Source organism: Pleurodeles waltl, chromosome 6 (genome assembly GCF_031143425.1).
Source record: "Pleurodeles waltl isolate 20211129_DDA chromosome 6, aPleWal1.hap1.20221129, whole genome shotgun sequence".
NCBI lineage: Eukaryota > Metazoa > Chordata > Amphibia > Caudata > Salamandridae > Pleurodeles > Pleurodeles waltl.
This window is the reverse complement of record NC_090445.1, coordinates 1,404,240,622-1,404,253,366: the sequence shown is the minus strand read 5'-3', so window position 1 is coordinate 1,404,253,366 and position 12,745 is coordinate 1,404,240,622. Positions and strand designations below refer to the sequence as shown.

The 12,745-nt window shown below is 46.0% G+C and overlaps 1 protein-coding gene across 1 annotated transcript in view; it reads left to right on the top strand.

Annotated features, from left to right (window-relative positions):
- The window catches only part of DHRS3 (dehydrogenase/reductase 3), a 76,133-nt gene that overhangs the window by 40,410 nt on the left and 22,978 nt on the right, over positions 1 to 12,745 (top strand). The window lies entirely within an intron of this gene.

Below are 12,745 nucleotides of genomic sequence, written 5' to 3'. Positions count from 1 at the left end.
ATGTAATTAACTCAAGTAATATTATGTAGAAATGTTATGTTTAATAACCTAATGCCTCATTTTCTCTGTCTTAAACGCTGACAAGTCTTTCTGTGCCTTTCATTTGATGCAAACGTGTAGTCCTACTTCTGTTTTGTGTAATGTTCCCAGCGTTATGTTTTTAAAATGTTGTCACACTAGTTAAGTTTGAAATGATGATCTGTAATACACATGACCCAAGTCATTACACTAAAATTAGTGTTATCATTACGATTTGGTATGGTGCAGCTCGCAAAGTATAGGCCTAGGATAGCAATGGAATCCTGCATTATCCATTATATTTTAGAAAGTGTAATTGGTAGTACTTCTACTTCTCAGCATGTTACTACTTAGCTTTAGCGTCTTTTGCAGTCTACTGCTGCTTTTACCATAGTGGGTTCTGTATTTTTCTCATTTAGTGTGCACTTTCAGATTGAGAGACCAAATGTTCATGAGCTTTATTTATTAATTTGAGGTTTTGTCTAGAGCACACCATATTAAGTTGACATCAGAGTGTTCTACAATGGAGAGAGACAATTAGGAGAACATTTTCCTTAAATATATAACATAAAGACATAAGCAAATCATAGTGTACTTATAGAAAGTCAGTTGAGCAGACAGTACTTCTCATAAACGGTTGCCCTAGAGAGCTGGTCTAAGCAGCATAACAGTGAAAGTTTAAAGTATGCGTCAGCAAATGTTTAAGGTGGATATAAGGTCACAGATAGAGCAGGAACTTGAGTAAAGATAGTTATGTTGGATATTTATAATACTACAGTAGAGAATCGGGCATGGTCCAAGAAATTGAATGACAGTAAGAGATAATTTACTGCTGGGATAAATGTTCTTTAATTCCACCAGTAAATATGATATTTGAGGGAGGTTTCCTCAGGCCTGATGGAATGTTATTACAGATCTTGACTTCTGCCCCTACAAAAGACCGGTTCAAAGAATTTTGCTCCTAAATTTTGGAATTTTAAGCAGCAGTCATTCTTTGCTTCAGGATTTTGTGCTTTCTTGCTCTACATTCAATAGAACATTTGGACATGCGGAAAGAGGTTAATGGTATAAGAACCCTCCCTTTGGGAAAAGCGCCCGCCCCGCAGTGGGGGGGCGCGTCCCGTTAGGAGACGGGGCCTCCAAGGCCCTGGGGCACTCCCCCCCTTTCCTTCTGCCGGGGTGCCGGAGTTCGGCCGGATTTCCGCCCTGGCGCCTCGCGAGGCGTTAGGGCGGAAGTCAATCCTGCAGGGGGCATGACGTGGGGCCGGCGTTCGCCGGTTCCGGCCGGCGCATACTGGTGGGGGGCTATTTAAAGGCCCCCCCAAGAGGGCTAGACCTTCTTTTCCTGTGTGCGGCGGCGGGACCTGGCGTGCGGCCCGCGATTGTCCCACCCACCCTCTCCTTTATGTTTAGTAGTTTGGAAAGAAGTTGGGAAATTGAGATAAAAAATGTGACTAGAAACAATAGGAGGGGTTCCCCAAGGTGGGGCCCCCAGGAGGACATCTGGGATAGGATCCTGAAGTTCTGAGCCAACCAGCGGATGTACACACCAGATCAGGGGGTAAGAGACCTCAGATCGCTGGGGGAGAACATGGGGCTCCAGCTCTTGGCTCCCCCCATTACACCCCAGGGCTGATTGGTGTTTGGAGGGGGGGCGGAACCCGAAACTGGAGGACAAGGTACCGTGTAGTCGGGGTAACCGTCCCTCCTGGGATACAGGTGACACATGGGTCACCTGTGTGGTCCAAATGGTGGTTCAGGACAGGAAGGGATCCTGTCAGATTGGTTATGGTCACAAGAATTTCTCAGTAACATGTAGATAAAAACTGTTTTTCCTGTTGACTAACCTTGCCATGCTTGCTATTTGATGTTTGGCCTATTGAAGTTATGAGTCATTTTGAATTATGTCTTTTGAAATAAAAGATACTTCTTCCAACGAGTAAAGCTTGTCGTCTCGTGTATTCCTGGCGGGGGGAGTATGGGCCGTTTTGGAGGCCTCCGGATCCTAATGACAGACTGCTGTATGGTTCTTTGTTGTGTGTATTTAACAGGCGCTGTGTCACCATCTGAACTTTACCACTAAACACAGCCTTTGCGAACTGACATTTCATACATGGAGAATTAATTTTCTCCCAAGAATTTAAGCTGAAAGCAATGGAAAGCATTCCAGATTTACTACCATGCCACAGCACTTATTTATTGGCCAAGATGTCTATTCACCAAAATGCCAGTGGTAGCAGAAGTAAGATTACACACCCTTGGACTGACCTCTGATTACATTCGTGAATAGCCCATTGTCCCACTCATAGTCCCTAAAGGGCTCCACGGTTGGCCGCTGAGGGTCTAGGGGAAGAGCAAGCAATGGAAACTAGAAACACATTCTTTCATAATAACCCCGCAGACCAAGGTGAGGCAAGGGCAGTGTCAGTAGTACTAAATGAGAATCTGGGGCTAGTGTGTATTACCCCTGGCCCCTCCTTGGTATACTCAGCTGTGCCTTACCTCCACCCCCCAATTGCTTGAGAACATAAGCAACCACAGATATGCTTAATGGACTCCGCCATAGGAATCACATTTTGCAAGCTGTTTTGCTTTTTTAAGGCTATCCTTGTGCTTCTGTTGTAATCCACCCAGACGACTACTGAAAAATACTGATTTAACTTGTTGTGAAATTGACTATATCCCCAACCTTACAAGAGTTCCTGGAAAGTTATTAAAGTTATTAATTCTTGTAGGCTGCTACATTCATGCAATAGCTATCATTGGTGCAGCAGGTGCAGCTTCTGTCAGAGGCAGGCTGGCTGGTTGGCGGTGGATTCCAAATTAAAGAATGTTACAGCCAGGAGGACAGACATTTTCCATGTGCACCACCATAGTATGGAACATTGGCTTTCACTGTCCATTCTTTAGATCTTTTACATAAATTGGTGAGGACCTGATTATTTCCCTAGATTTATCCTTGTAACTGTCTTCCATTATGGAAGACCTTCCTGTACAGTAAAGCACATCCTAAGTTATAGCTTCAGGAGAGACACTGTAGGAAGCTGGCTCTGTATATACTAATATCAAAATGAGATATAGTGTGCACAGAGTCCAGGGCTTCCCCAGAGGCTTTACAGAGGCCAAAGTAGATAATACTAATGCTCTCTTTTGTGGTAGTGTGGAAGAGCAGTTAGGTTTATCAGAGGGTAGTGCAAAGCATTTGTTGTACACACACAGACAATAGAAGAAGCACATACTCAATTACTTAACAGCAGACCAATCGTTTTTATACAGCAAAAATATATTTTCTTAATTTAAGTACCTTAAAATATGTATATTTCACACAGGTATCAACAGTACTTTGTTTGAAATTGGTAAGTAATACAGTTTTTTAATTATTGTCAATAATCTGTTTTAAAAATGGACACTGCAATTTTCAGAAACAGTTCCTGGGGAAAGAAATGTTAAATCATTTTACAGGTAAGTACAACACTTACTGTTTCAGTCTCTGGGTTTTAGGAAGTCCACTGGTTGGGGTTCAAGTTAACCCGAAACACCCAACACCAGCAACACGGGGTCAGCCGGGTGCAGAGGTCAAAGATGAGCAAATTTAACGTGGTCTCCTATGGAGACAGGGGGTACTCTGACTCGGGCCTGCCTGCAGGTAAGTACCTGCTACTCAGAGGGCAGACAAGGGGGGATTAAAGGATCACTTGAGGGGCCACAAGTAGGCACCAAACATACACCCTCAGCGGCACCGGGGGGCAGGTGCAGGGTGCAAACAGGACATTTGGTTTCCAATGCTGGTCTATGAGGGGATGCCAGGTCACTCAGAGACTCTGGCGAGGTCCAGGGGTGTGTCTCCGTCACACCACCAGTTGGACAGGGAGAAGGGCCACCTGCCGAATGTGGCTGCACCAGGGGGTTGGTTTCTCCAAGGCCTGGGGGCTGTGGGTGCAGTGGGTCCTTTGGCGTCAGATATCTTCGTCCAGAGCTTTCGCAGTCAGGTGGGTCCTCTAGATTCCCTCTGCAGGTGTCGTCATGGAGAAGTGGAAAGGTCAATCCAGGGTGGGCCCTTGCTCAGAATCGCCTGGGGATCCATTCTAGCTGGTTGGACCACCTGGACACGGGCCATGGGTGTCAGATGCAGAGTAGTTAGGACTCACGCATTCGGAGTGAGGTGGGAGTCCTTGGTTGTTGGTTTCTTCTTGGACAGGGACGCTGTCCACTGGAGTTCTTGGTCCTTTTGGGTGCAGGGTAGTCCTCTGGAGCTTGGCAGAGGTGGCTGGTCCCGCTGGATGAGTCGCTATCTTTTTTGCAGGTTCTTTGAAGTAGGGCTGGGGCCAAATCAGTTGTCTTCTTACTCCTTCTCTGCTGGGGTTTCAGCTTCTTCTTGTTAGCTCACCAGGAACCTAGTGAGCTGGATTGAGGAAGGCCCTTTTATCCTAGATTTAAGGGTCAGAGGGCAGTAGCCAATGGCTACTGTCCTTGAGGGTGGCTACACCCTCCTTCTGCCCACTCTCTTTGGGGAGGGAGGCACAAAACTAATCCTATTGGTCCCTGTCCTCCAAACCAAGATGGAGGTTTCTGCAGGGAGGGGGGGTCACCTCAGCTCTGGACACCTTAGGGGTGGTCCTGGCTGGGGTGATCACTCCTCCCTGTTTTCCCTACTTTTCCCACCAGACTTGCCTCCAAAAGTGGGGTTTTGTCGGTGGGGGGCGGGCAGCTCCACTAGCTGGAGTGCCCTTGGGCACTGTAATCCGAGGCTTGAGCTTTTGAGGCCTTCAGCCAGGTGTTACTGTTCCTGCAGTGGGGAGGTGTGAAGCACCTCCACCCAGGACAGGCTTTGTTTCTGACCATAGAGTGCCAAAGGCACTCAACCGTGTGGGCAGAAACTTGTGTGAAAGTGGCAGGCTGGCACAGACTGGTCAGTCCTACACTAGCAGTTTGGCTAACATACAGGGGGGCATCTCTAAGATGCCCTCTGTGTGCATTTTTAAAAAAAATCCCACTCTGGCATCAGTGTGGGTTTATTGTGCTGAGAAGTTTGATACCCAACTTCCCAGTATTCAGTGAAGCCATTATGGAGCTATGGGGTTCATAATGACAGACTCCCAAACCTTATACTCAATATTGCTACACTACACTTACAATATCTGAGGATTGACTTAGACACTGTAGGGGCATATTGCTCATGCAGCTATGCCCTCGCCTGTGGTATAGTGCACCCTGCCTTAGCGCTGTAAGGCCTGCTAGAGGGGTGGCTTAACTATGCCACAGGCAGTGGTTTGTGGGTATGGCACCCTGAGAGGGGTGCCATGTCGACTTTGTCTTTTTTTCCCCACCAGCACACACAAGGCTGCAAGGCAGTCATGTGCTGGGTGAGGGGTCCCCTAGGGTGGCATAATATATGCTGCAGCCCTTGGAGACCTTCCCTGGCCACAGGGCCCTTGGTACTATGGGTACCTCTTACAAGGGACTTAACTGTGTGCCAGGGTTGTGCCAATTGTGGAAATAACTGTACGGTTTTCGGAAAAGAACACTGGTGCTGGGGCCTGGTTAGCAGGGTCCCAGCACGTGCTCAAAGTTGGCATCAACACTGGGCAAAAAGTGTGGGGGGGGGGGACCATGCCAACAGTGGCATTTTCCTACAGACACCATTTTACTTTTGGCATAGTGCCAATAAACCACCAGTGTTAGCTGTTTATTTTAGAGAAGCTGAACATTGAAAGCCCAGTTCAAAAAGCTATTTCCAAACGTAAAGCGAAAATAACATCACGTATCGACGCAAAATCGTTAAAAATGGTTGGCTTTTGCACTAACAAATAAAATGTTCTTAAACATAAATTACATCCAAAGAGCACCATAATTCTGTGAGGTGATCTGCTTATCACGATGGATTTGTAGATGGTTACACCTGCAACCGTTGATGAACGTCAAAAACTCACTCTCTCACTCATAAACCTGTTGCTTATTCTTTTTCACCATTAAAACGTTGAGATATTTATTATTTTAATAGACAAGAAGAAATCAGTTTCTGGAAGAAAATGGAAACGTAACACCGCAAAAGTAGAGAAGAGTACGATGGGTTTGGTTTCTCCACAAATAAAAATGTGTTCACTTTTTTAAGAGAAAACAAACAAAAAATAGTCGCATAGTGCCAATGAACTGTAGACGCATTGTTCTCTATATGTTATTACGTTTTCAATGACATGCACAAATGGTTGCACATGTTTACTCCTGGAAATCTACGCCGGTCAAAGGCTCCAAATACTACTAAAACTTTACACCAGTTCTTTGAAAGTTGTTAATTCTTTTAGGCTGCTTTAAAATTCATGGCATAGCTATCAATGCTGCAGCAGGTGCAGTGCCACCAGGCCCCAATGCGGCGAGTGTCCCAGTACACGTCGATTATGTCAGTATTTGCATCCAAATCCTCCAAGGAGCTAGGATTCCCGTATTTTGTGCTTGCATCGCAGCCCGTGTCGCCTCAGCTATGCCACTGCATAAACCTTAATTTTCAAGCTTTGAGTTTTGTGAAAGCTCGACATGAATAAGCAGGACTACAGGTCCTGAATCCAGGACTGATCACCACCTCAGCTGCTACCCCTCGAACTCGGCGAGGACGATCTGCGATTAGGAAAACAGTTAAAAGTGAAGTCAGTCCAACTATAAATGTGCAGCCTGGCCCAGACGGCCTCAAAGAGCCTAGAAGCAAGTAGCAGTGTTGCGCTGTACAAACCCACAAACTAGATGACAAACTGCAGGCGGGGGAGATAAGCGCAAGGAGCTGTTGTTGCCGAGTGCCCTCTGGGTGACCCCGTGTTTTGGGTTCATCGGAGTGTAATGGCCTGACTCCCACTTGACCTTTCATTTACCCACCCATCTCTGCGCTATTCTAAGCGCCGCGTCAGCTCTTTGCGCTGCCCCGCCCCCGGTTGTGCATGTTCTCTCAGCATCTATATAGGAAGGCCATGTCACAGGGGAGTGTGTGGTGAAAGCCATTAAGGCTCCAGGGACGAAGATGAGATCGGGGCAGACATAAGTACTAGGCTCTTTCAAAATAAAAGCGCCTTACCCAGGCAAAGAAGTAATTTTATACTTTAAAAAGTATGTGCGTGAGACATCAAAAGTGTATGCAGCTGCTTGCAACCCTGGAGTCGCTTAACTTAAACACCACAGGGGACCTAGGGGGCCTTCCTGATCACATACCCGCCATCACAAAATATAATATTTTAAGAGTAAAAGTGATCAGGGCCAATTCGCTACTTGTAGTCTATTTACTTAATAGGAACGTGGGCTCTGCGGCAAGGAAAAAAGTAGACTCCCGGTCCCCAAACCCTCCCATGTGCTCTTCCTGCACCATTCGTGGCACTGTCCACTGCCACCACCAAATTATTGACGGGCAGAATGGCCAACCCACCACGGTAGAATCAAAATACAACTTAACGAACAGCTTTTATTGACTAATGTATGTTAAACAAACAGTTTCCTGAAAGGAAAGATAGTAGAAACAAGTCACACAACATAGAGCAACATTTCGGAATTATTAGACAAAGGACATGAGTTTGTTTTTGGCAGTGGGAGGATCAATTTGATCCACCCCCTTGAGAATAAATATTTCCCGCTTTTCGGATGCATGTCAAGTTTCCTGCATCCCTCAAGTTCTGGCTGATAATGAGGGTGCGTTACTTGGGCACGAGCACTGCCTCGGCACATGGCCGTCAGGGTCGTCTGGGCATAAGCGCAGGGCAGGAAGCTTGTAGAAGAAGCCCTGCTCAGCAGGAATTATTCGCATCACCAGGCCCGTTGCCCCTGCCAATTTTCTGGTCACTACATTTTCCAAAAGAGCCGCGTGTCAGCCGCAGAAGGTGACGGGGAGACAAGGGTTTGGATTGGTTCCAGATTGTCAGAGTGCTCAGCTCACCGCCTGGGAGTAACAGCACACGTTTTCCATGACAGGTTTTTTTTAAGTGAGCGTACCTCGCAGTGAGTATTATTGGTACGTGTGTACCTTGCACTTAAAATATTGTGCACGAGCCCAGGTTCATTCCAGTTGGTTTATAGCTGTGTTTATTGTGTGTCACGTTTGGCCTTCTCCATACAGCCAGATGCAAATGGCCTGTCAGGAAATTAACTGATTTTTAGTATATTTATATAGTGTTTGTGCTGATATGCACAATGTAATAGTCTATTTATCACCAGGGTTAAGTGTGGCGAGCAGCTGGGGCAATAAATGGATTGTTACCCTCAGTTGATCTGCACGTACAGTTGAAGCCATGCAGTCCTTTCGTGTGCACTAGTTACAAGCTAGGGTATTTAACCACAAGCAGAGCACAAGGGCTTATATTAGTCCACTGCGATGGAATCGCATTCACTTGGCATCAAGAGTAAGGCCCCGGTATTTCCTCCTTTATAATACATCCTGAATGGAATCTGACGCTACGTGAGAAACTTGAGTTTTCCTGCCAGATGTAATTGCATTTCAGCTTTGAATGCGTACTGAGGCTCAAAAATAAATACGTAAAAGAAATCTCTACACCTAAATTCCGTTTTGGGGAAACACTTAAAGGTGATTAATTAAAGGAACAGGCCACGAGTTGCCCCTCTGGACATTAATGTGCTCCTGGGAATCTGCACAGCTCTCCGGGTTGGTGAGCTGTCTGTTGGTTCTTCCTTGGGGGGCTGCCTGGCCTGCAGATCTGTCAGCCGGTGATGAATGGCCCTGTCTGGCTCGGCTGTTCCTTCTGCTGCTGCTGTTCCTGGTTTGACTGAAAGATTGAGTTACAAGGACTTGTGTAATGGAGCTTCTGTCCCCATTGTACAGCTTCTTTCAGCACTTCACTTCCCTAAGGACATGAGCTCGGAGGGCTTCAAAGAGTAGTGTGCTGTGTTGGGCGATTGGGTGGAGGATGGGGAAGGTCAGACAAAGGTGACTGTGGTAGTGCAAGCTGTCAGATTTTACTATAAGCAGTGTGTGGAATCCTTTATAGCACACACTGTCTGGTTAGAAATGTTCCTGATCCCGAGACTGACACTCAAATCGCTTCCAATACTGAAAGCCCAACATCTCTCTCGAATGCATTTCTGATTTTGTGTCTATATTTGCAGGTAGTTGGCACAGAGACTCATTCTTGAGGTCTGTCACTTGTTTTTCATCGTCAAACTTTGACAGAGAGCAAAAGGGAGTACTATAGAAAAAACAACATGCAGAAGGAAGTGAAAGAAAAACAGGCAAAGGGATAAAGCAGGGCTCAGGATGAATTGTAAGGCAGCGGAAGTCTTCATAGGCCATCTGTGGCAGTGGGGTTTTAAAAAATACGTGTCCTTTGCCTTTTACTAATATATATATATATATATCATATATATATATATATATATATATATGAAGCACTGCTGAAATTGCTTCAGTTATCCTCAGTTCTCTTAGAACTGCACACACCTTCCTGTGTTACCCCTAGTGTTGTACTTTTTCTTTGAAATCACACATTATCTGTATTATCAGTCTATCACAGTCTTGCTGCACAAGGGTATCTCTAGTCAGTGACCCCATTCAGCCGAAGTCAGCCTTTTGGAAGTTAAGCATTTCTACATCTGAGAAACTGAAATCTTAGTGGGCCCTCGCCAGGTTTTGCGAGGTAGGGTAGTATGAGTGGGAACCTTTTTTCACTTTTTTGCACTGGCTGTGATACCTGCCTTATTGTTGCGTCTCTAGTCCTTGTTCTGTATTTATGTGTGTAGTATCCATGTCAATTTCTGGACATGTTTTCTTCCAGGTCAGTACAGCTCTAGAAGGGCACCACCACAGTGGCAAGCCTGTCCAGGCACACTAATGAAGAGTCACTATTTAGTCTGTTATTCCTTGGATGCTTTGCCTTAGTTGCTGCCATTTCCTTCAAATGGTACCAGAGCGCTAAGGAATCGGGGGTGAAGTTACATCTGTCTGTACAGACTTCTGCCACTATGACCTCCACATTGAAGAAAATTGACGAGACGAGTCACAGATACCTTGTATTTTCGAAGGCAGCTTTAAGTCATCTTTACTTCACTTGCCCTGCTGCTTGTGTCTGATTTGGTGTGATGAGGAAGGTAAAAGATGACATGCGAGAAAGTGAATCACAGAAAAACGTTTTTATTTAAAAAAAGTTTCTATAAAATATCAACTAGACCCACAAAAAGGAAGCACTGCACAGAAAGAATCGGATATAAAATAAAGTAATTGCAGTGACTGCATTGAGCAAAAGAAAAAAGTGCAAACATAATTTTGAAAATGTATATCTTGAGTAATCTTTATGGAAGTTTGTTGGACCACAGACTTTGGTGCAGTGGTAGTGGCAGCTACTAAAGTGGCTGAAGCAGAAAAGGTATGAGTTGAAGCATACGTGTAATGAAGCAGTGGTTTGGCTTGTCAGGAAACCTGGCTGGTGCTCAACAGGTCTCTGTAACAACCTACAAAGGCAGACTACTGAAACAAAGACAGAAGAAGGCTGTAGAGGCAATGGACTGCGTGAGTAAACAGAGCTCCCAGGTGACACCCTTACCTTTATCCACTTGATCCTACTCAACTTCCGGAAACAGAGATGTGGAAACCTTCCCAATGTATAGTTGGCACTTGTCTAGGATGGCTTGAGTTCAAGATGGCATGTTTCCATCCTTAGTGTGGGCAAGATTATGAGACCTGACTGGTATTTTTTGTGGCACTTGGCAGATAATCTGACTGCTGAAAGGGCACCTAGGAAAATAGATGTATCACGTGGACCAGTACATTGGAGAATGCAGAGGTTCATAGTATAGGTGACTTGGAAGAGTCACTTGGGTATGTGTGCGTGTGTGTGAGCTTCTAGCTGGCATGTGTCTGACAAGAACGATCTAGGCCCTGCATGCACGGTGAGGGGGGGAAGGGTGATAGTTTACAATAACCAAATCCAGCACCTCAACAATTGGGAACAACATGCCCATGCACTCCACCAGTCGTGGCGAGAGCCCCTCTTTCAAGGAGCCTGCACAGTTGAGGGCTGCTATATGTCCCGTCCTATCTTTTTCAGGTCATCCTGGTCGATTTGTATTTTGCTGTTGCCTTTATATTAGGTGAGGGTGGTGAGCTCTGCTCCGTTGGCAGCATCAAAGGAGTTTTTGGCACTCTGCGCTCTGCTTGGTGTGTGGAGTTCAGCAAAAAACTCCGCTAGCCCTGCCAGCGGAACGGAGCTCACAGCGTGCGGCCTGCAGCCCAGTTATGGGCCACACGGAGCAAGCCAGACAGTCTGTGCTTGCGCTGTGTGGCCCATAACTGGGCTGCAGTGCTCACTCATCCAACGTCAGCGATGGACTTACTCGCTGGTGGCCCAGCTCAGCAACTCTGGATTCCAGGCCTCCCTCCGCCAGTACCCCAGGCCAGGAGAAGGGGGCAGAGGGAGGCAGAGAGCCAGGCCGCGAGAACAAGGACCCAGTTAGGTCCTTGTTTTTTTATTTTTTCTTATGTGCACACTCGTGCACAAGAGGCCTGAAACGGCAGCTGAATGAGCGCCAGGGCTGTAGGCAACGAAAGCTGCATTTTCAGGCCTCTTGTACACTGGTCTGTCCAGGACTCTGTGCACTGGCCTGCCTGGTGTACAGTGCACACGGGGCAGGCCAGTGCACAAGAGATGTGAAACATCAGCTTTTACTGCCTACGCCCTCTCCTGAATGCGCCCGAACTCGGAAGCTCTAAACAGGGTCGGGTCTGGCCCTGCTTAGCTCTTCCCAGATAGGGCGCATTCAGGACAAGGTGCCACTAGGGCAGGTGCAGTGGCTCCCTCATGGAACTCCGCATCTGCAGAATTCCACGAAGTTGTAAATCAACTCCGGAATTCCGTGAGGTTCCACCCATGCCTCATTTATAAAAAATCACAATCTTTTTAGGATGCAGCATGTGCTTAGCCCTAGGCAGATTTATTTTAGGCACAGTATTTGATTGGTATTTAGGCAAAATGACTGGTGGCACTTACAGAGGCACACTCTTTAAGGTTACACGAGTTGGTGTATGTTGAATTGTGGCTTGTCTGCATATCAGGCTCCTTGGAGAGGCTGTTTGCTCAGAAAGGGATCGGCCTTCTCAAACTTTCAAATGTATTGGGCACTTGGAAGGTCACCCTGCCATGCCGAATTTCTAAATGTAATCTGTAAATATAAGAGACGCTGATTTTTATCCATACACTGTTTGAACCTCCAACAAATTTGGTTAATTAAAGCCTGAATTTCTATTGCAAAATTGAAATATTTCAAAAGTACTAGGGCCCATTCTTGTCCCAAAAGATTCCAAATACAAGCATAGCCCAAGGGAAAGGTGTGAATTTCTTGACTCAATATCAGGCCCTGGCAATTGCAAATCTGCATCTGATCTGGGAAAATCAGTCTTCTCTCCTTTCTTTCACATGCAAACGTTATGTAGCTATGTGGAATGGGAAAAGATTAAACTGTACAATGCACTAATGTGTATTGTTGCAGATACATGCTTCCATCTACCCCTTGGTCCCACAAAACATTCTGGTTCTAGAGCCAGTCTCAAATCAGATCCAGGTTGTCAAATTTTTTCATATAGGGCTTCCTCTAAATAAAATAATATTCTCTCTAAATATGATCCTTGGAGCTAGGCTTGTGCCCTATCAAGAACCAAAAAGATTAGTGCTGGCATGCTGCCTAGTTGCCACTGGAACACACTGAAACTGCACTCCAGTACAAAAGAAAGCGATACAAGCATTGACAAAGC